This window comes from Scleropages formosus, chromosome 8 (assembly GCF_900964775.1).
Source record: "Scleropages formosus chromosome 8, fSclFor1.1, whole genome shotgun sequence".
In the NCBI taxonomy this organism is placed as follows: domain Eukaryota; kingdom Metazoa; phylum Chordata; class Actinopteri; order Osteoglossiformes; family Osteoglossidae; genus Scleropages; species Scleropages formosus.
Genome location: NC_041813.1, coordinates 23,005,774 through 23,013,220, shown reverse-complemented (window position 1 = coordinate 23,013,220; position 7,447 = coordinate 23,005,774).

The window sequence follows — 7,447 nt, the reverse complement described above, 5'->3', positions numbered from 1 at the left end:
CACAGTCAAACATATGCCTCTTTCAGGGAGGTTTAGGGCTCTCTAAAACGCAAGATGGCATTCTTGACCCCAGGCCCTGGGAACCTAAACATCTGGACTTGAACTCAAGTGAATGCACATGTGAGAGAACCTGCCTGTCCTTTGTAGTTTCATAATCTCTAATGATGGGCCCAGCCCTTCTATTCTATCTTGACCATTTATTTTTTTTCCCTTCCTGAAACCCAAACTGACTGAACAAATGGTCAGATGGTATAAAGAGGTCTGTGTCATTCATTACTGCCATGAGTGGAGTGGGTTATGTATGCAGAGAAGGGCCTAATACTGCTTTCGTCGGCTGGTTGGAGGTTTTGTGCTGTTCCTCTACATTGCTGGAGTACAGTAACTGTATGAGGACCTCATTTAGGTGGGTTTATAGTAAAAATGGATAGTAAATCAAGTCGAGCCAATCTTTCACAAATGTTTTTCTCCAGTAGAGGGCAGTAGGGTTAAATTACATATCTGCTACCCTTTCCACAACCCCTTATCCTCTTGTTTTGTTTCTCCATCCTTTTGTAGATAAGCAGGTTGCATGCATTATAAAATATGCTAGTTTGCTGGTTAAATGTGGAAATGACCATAGTTACAGTCTAAAAAACAAGATCGCCCACTCACAAAACATGTTACCACTATTGTCCTCTACTTCCCAGGTGCAAACGCACAGATACTGAAATGTAATTCAGGTGTTATTCGCAAGTCTCCAGTTTGTAGCCTAAATTTAGCATGATGTGCAAATATGAAACAGTGATCTGTATCCTGTGCAATGTAATTTAGAAGATGGAACAGGTGGTGCCTTTACTAGATCACTTAGTACACACTGCCCATTGCGAGCGCATACGATAGATGACGGTATTAATGGTGTCATCGTTTAGATCCTGAAACACGTAATTTGTCTGCTCTCTGACTGGAAGGAAACCTGCAGTGGTGTGATATATGCCCTCCGGGAGCTTGAATTTTCATAGACTCGAGATGAAAAGTAACCAGCTTGCTGAGAAGAAACAGGCACTGAAATCACTCAAACCATTCATCAGAAAAGATGCTACCAAGCCAGAGTTTTTCTTTCTTCTTGTTTAGCCTTATTAGTCATGGATTTTAGTTGCAAGTGCATGATCTAATTGGATGGCTTTCTGCCATTTGCAAGTCCCAGGTGGAAACGGGTCACTCAGCACCGCAAAGCTATCACCAGGTGCCAAACGCTGAGCTCGAGTTTCCGTCCTCGCTCTCCGAGAAGGTGTGAGGTGATGTCGCTAAGAAACGAACAAACTTCTCACAAGGCGTAGGTGGCACCACCACCTGGGCGCTAATGGAGGGGCTCCAAAGTATGAATCGGAGCGTGTGACAGGTCTCGCAGAAACTAATTTTTAATGGCTTCTGGTGCTGTGACGCCATCATGTCGGAAGAGTACCAGCAGGGTGCCATGTTCTGGCGGAATGGTGAGGACAAGGTGCCTCTGTTTTGGAGTGGAAACTGGCCTGTGGCAGCCCAAGTCTCCTGCTGGTGCCCGCTGGACCCAAACGCCTTCCTGTTTTGCTCCTCAACTAGTATGGAAACCGGTGCCAGCCGTCAGGGTCAGCCTCCGTTCGCCAGTTGCTTGTCTCAGCTTTTACATAAGGCACTCCAGGTCGTCCAACATTAGGCAGTTCCACTGGTTCCAGCCTGTGATGGTTCTCCACCGCTTTCTCAGATTTTGTTTTCAGTTTTCACCCAGGCTTTCTTCACCACAGTTAGGAAAGTTTAACCTTGGTTTTATTCAGTTCAGGGTGACTGAAACCATGAATACTGGCACAGGCTGTCTTTTGCCTGGAGAGCATGGAGATATTCCTTCCACTCAGAAGTGACCCAGACCACCAGACTGGAGCTGCTCTTGCCAGGATCAACGTGTGCATGCGCATGTGCAGTGCGCATGTGCAGTACACACGTCTGTGTTGGACCACAAAACAATTCATGCACCATTCAATATGAGAATAAATTATGAAAATGAGAATAGGTGGGTGGGGGGCATGGTGGAGCGACGAGTTCAGTTGGTGCCCGCCATGTGGCGGATCTGGGGTTTGAGCCCTGCTTGGGGTGTCTCCTGCACCCTGCGTTGCCGGGTGAGGCTCCGGCTCGCCGCGACCCTGCTTGGGACAAGCAGTTGTTGATGATGGATTGATGGAGAATAGGTTGACAGAATGTTTATCTTGGTGCTATAAAACTGATGAATGTTGGGAATGCAACATTTGTGGCATCTGGAAGAAACTCTTGGTTAGAGGCAATGCCCTGAATTCTGAAGTTCAAGTGCTTCTATAGCTACAATTGAGCAGTTACAAGTGACAAGTAGAGCCAGCTGTTTTTGCCGCATGTGGGTATTTTGAAGCTTCTCTCCTGGAAATGCTGCTAGTCTATTAACGCCTTCCATTGGTTGTGAATGGCACCTTCTTTAAGCTGGGTTCGTGAACCATGTTGAGGCTGTTTTTTTGGCATAATGTGTTCATACGCAGCTTGGCTTCAAGATCTTAGGCTTCAGGAGATTTGTCTTGAAATCCAAGATTTCTGAATGTTACATGGGCTGAAACCTCAGACAACAGCAATAGCAAAATGGGTAATTAGTGTGGTTAATTTCTCATTCATTGAGTTCTGAGTAACAGGATACAACTTGGTATGTATGGAGTTATCAGCCCACTTTCCACAAGCAGCTTAAGACCTAGATGGAGAGAGATTGACTACTTAGATTTATTCATTATGCTTCTCTCTAAAAAAAAAAACTTGCAGCATTGGGCTACTTACACTGATTTACCTGTTTATACAGCTGGGCAGTTTTACTAGAGTAAATACCATGCTGGAGGGTTCTACAGCAGGGGGTAGGAGTCATACCTGGGTCTTTTGAGTCTAAAGTGGCTTTAACCACTATGTCACCAGCTGCTGCTACCTGTTCCTTCTAGTTAAATCGCATCTGTGCATAATTCAGGTGTTACTGAAAATTTATGGTTTAACGATTTGCTTGGAAGAGGCCCCCATTAAGAGTAACTTAGAAGCTTTACTTTTGGCACATTTATTCAGGTTGAGCTCTACCGATGCAGTGCTACCTTTCACAAGTGTAAAACTGCAGCGCCTCTCTGGGAATTGACTGCACTTGATCCCGTCAACAACACTGTCTGAAAGGGAACACAAAGAGCTGCTGTGGAGAGCGCCCTCCTGTTGCCCTGTCAGCTTCACCGTACATCTTGTGGTGAGTCCATCTGATCTCAGTTGGAGGGGTCTCACTTTTTGTCTTCCCAAACTCTGTGCTGTTGACTGTCTGGGACAGTTTCAGTAAATCTGATTTAAAAATGCTAGATAATTCAAATTAGCCATGATCTGGACTTAACTGTCATTAACGGCAGTGATAAATCTTATTTGCTCTGTCTATACTACATGAGGGTGGGTGTGTCTGTAGAAAATTTGTTTTCTCTTTTGAAGGTAAACTCAAGAGTCCTGTAGACATTGGTTTTGAGATGCAAGGGTACTTTGCAGATATTTAAGGAACCATATGGGAACAGGGACCTTTCTAGACCTTCAGTGATGTGCTGTTATGGATCAATCAGTTATTTTTGGAAATGACTAATTGTGCCATTGTTTGTAGCATGTAATGGAACTCCTGGGGACCTGCGTGTGTGCAGAAAGTATATGAAGGTGTTGCTATTGTTCCTTTTATCTTTACTCTTGAGAATGAAATGAACAAGGCCCCGAAGAATCTTATATGATTTTGAGATGTTTTTCTTTGCTTTCGGTTCTGTACTATAAGGAAATAGACAACACTAATAAATGAATGGTGATAATTCAGGATCAGTCCTTATTCAAAAACTAGATTGTTCTGGTTGACAGTCTGACCTGTTGAGATTAACCAGTGCAAGCAGAAACCATGCTTGGTGAGGAATGAGAGTAAGTCTGGGGTGAAACTGGAGCACTTTCTTTACACCACAGTGGGACTGGAACCCAAGGATACTGGCTAAGCCAGTGGCCTGTAGGACAAGAGGCAAAGTGCACCACACCATAACAGTGCGGAAGACAGGAAACTAACAGTGACTTCTAGAGGCTGCAGGTGCATATAATTCGCTCAGTAAGTGCTGTGTCTATTTTTTCTGGTATAGACTGACCCACCGCACAGGAGTGGGGTTTTCAGGACATGGTGCTTAGAGGGAAAAACCAGTGCGCTAACCTTGTGAGGACCCAGGGTGCTGTAACCAGAGCTTGTAAATTCTTTGGACAGCATCCCCAAATAACAGGGCTCATGTGATTAACATAACTCACGATTCAGGTGCATTTGATTATAGCTATTACCAGACATTCATTAGGATTATTGGCGGTCAACATTGGCCTCTTTATGTGTTTATACCATTCTGGATATACTGCCTGCACCATCTGGCACTCTGAGGAGCCAAACATGCTTCTTGAAGCAAATCTATGGCCTAGAGTTTGACCTGTTGAACCCGTAAGTCATATATTAATTCTGTGTGTACCACACCTCAAACCTCAGTCAGATCCATTGCCATTCCCCAAACGTGCCCGCTGTTGCAGGTTTGTCACAGGAGGACAGGTTCACGTGCATCCAACGCAGTTATCTGCGGCATATATTCTTCATACTTTTACCTGCTCACTCAGAAATGGTTCCCAAGTTTCTGCAGACAACTTGTCCTAAAATCATGAAAATGTTTAAGAAATACAAAAGTGTGCTTCAGCGTGTGCGGAAAGGAGGACACGGAAAATACCATAGAAGGCACATGACACTCTTTTCGATCCACCTGGAAAGTCCACGCACTCTGCAGTGCCATCTGAAATGTCACCGCTGATGATTTCTGTCTGAGAAAACATGAATCGCGTATGAGAACCATTCCAGGAGAAAGGCTGAGCTGAGAAAGGGGTGACATGAGATTATAGCTGGATGTACTTCAGACTGCTTTACTTGTCTTTTCCTACGATTTGCACCTGCAACCTTACAGCTTCAAGTGCATTTCCCGAAAACGCTACACTATGTGTTTGGTCTTACACCTGTGCATGAACTTGCTCTGATCATTGGTCTGCACTACGACTAGATGGCACCGCTCAAAAATGACTGCTCTTTTCTGAATTTGGGGTTTGTTTTTCTTTTGTTATACCTTAGAAAACTCACAGATGCTTTTCGAGCCAAACATCTGGAGGCTCGCAGGGGGAGAGAGATCTGCAGTAGATTGGTGTCATGCACGAGAGAGCCCGCCCCTCACTCACTGGGCTCGCTTGAAATGCCTCACAGCTGGGTCACATTTCTACCGAGCTGGGGTGCCTGGCTCGCTCCTGCACGTCAGTTGATCGGACACTCATTATGTGTGAATTCGTAGGTGCTATCGGGGTAAATCCCACATAGGTTGGCAAAACAGGGAAGTGCGGACCTAGCGTGGCCCTACTCCTATGGCATGAGCTTACGTCTGCCCATTTATACATGTGAGGCAGTGTGCATGTACCTATGCGTTCACTGCGCATAACTACAAAGTAGATCTGAAAGCAAAATGGGTAACATTAGTAGTCACTGAAGGACGTTAAGCCTGTGTTGAATGTTTTAGTGCAATCAAAGTCGGTTGAAGTGTTAAGAAGTGCAGACAAGCCATGACGATTTGTGGATCTTGAGGAGTTTATAAGAGCACGCAGTGCTTTTTATATGTAGTCTTTTTTTTTTTGTTTTTTTTTTTCTTTTGCTTTGACCATCACTGTAAATGAGTGTAAATCTCAGGCTTCCAGGGTTCTCAACATTTGCTGGACTAAATAGCAGGATTCTTCGCTGAAGCTTGGCATAGTTGCTGCTCATAGCCTCATAGGTACGGGGCAGCTGGTACCGTAGTGGTTAGAGCTGCAGCTTTTGGACCCAAAGGTTGCAGGTTTTAATCCCACTTCTAGCTCTAGTACCCTTCAGCAAGGTACTTACTGTAAATTGCTCCAGTGAAATTACCTAGCTGTATAAATGGGTAGATAACTGTAGTTAGCTTGACATTGTAAGTTGCTTTGGAGAGAAGCGTTAGCTAAAGGACTAAATGTATCAGTAAAATTCAGTGTGTTTGTTTGCTCAAGCCCCCAGCCTCAAAGGCGTATGAACCACGGGAGTTCGGTTCAGTGTGATCACTGTTGATAGACTCAAAGCTACAGGAATAACAGCACTACAACTTTGTGTGGGCCCTACTCATCGCCTCTAAGGCAGAAGAAGCACAAGAGTAGAGCTCTGTGTGCTTGCTGTTTTTAGCTCTGGAGGCAGAACTACAGAGGTAGAGCTCTGTGGAGTGCACAGGCTGTTGTCCCACGGACGCGTTCTCACATCTGTGCTGTGGAAGACTGTGTTTCTGAGTTGTTCTTGGTGGCCGCCCTAATAAGCGACCTTTTTCAATGTTTTCTCAGTCTTCAAGGACAGCCTGCTCCAGACTAATTTCCAGTTGTCATATTCTCACCTTTTCTTTACCTTGAACTTGACAGTGCTTCAGGGGATATTCAAAGTCTTTGAAAAGTCTTTGCTCACTGATTGGTATGTTTCACTAACCTTACTTGGATTTGCTGTAAATGTTCTCTGGTCTTTTTAATTAAGCTCTTGTTTGGAGCTGAACTAACCAGTTGTGGGACTTCTCTGTTTTGACTGCAAAATATAAGAAACTGAAAGGTGAAAATGCTGAAGGGGATGAATACTTTTCATAGGTGCTTCACAGTTGGCACAGTGCCTAGACTGTGCCTTCAGACATGGGTTTGAGTCTGGTTCAGTCTGTGTATGGTTTTCATGTTCTGTGTGGCTTTCCTTCTACTGCCTAACAATGTGTTTCAGGTGAGCTGGTGACGTGTGTGTGTGTGTGTGTGTGTGTGTGTGTGTGTGTGTGTGTGTGTGTGTGTGTGTGTGTGTGTGTGTGTGTGTGAGTGAGAGAGAGACAGACAGACAGAGACAAGAGACATTGCCTTATGATTGACCAGTCCAGTCATGCCCTGTGCTTCTAGGGTAGGGCGAGGCCATTATAACCATGTATTAGGACAAGTGGTAATTAGTAATGAATGAATATTTCACAGTAAACCCCACATATTTGTAATAGTTTTATGTCATTTATTCCTTTCTTGGCCTATGAAAAGCTGGCACAACTATTTTTTTTAAAGCCAGTTTCAACTTGATGTTTGCAGTCAACAGCATTGGTGATGGTGAGGCAGTGAAGCTATTTATGTTCAACAATCCTATGTATGATGATGTACATATAGCTGTTAACCCATCATTGGTTTGCAAGTAAACATAAGGGAAATGGCCCAACCTCTCTGGGGTGAAGTAAACCCTGGTCCATGTTTATCTTCAGGCTTTATTCAGTGTTGATGTTGGCTTTTTGGAATAGGGATGCTGGTTTAAAGGATATTTTTAAGGGAAATATCAAGAGGCTGGCTCCTGGCGGAGCTACGTGCTGTT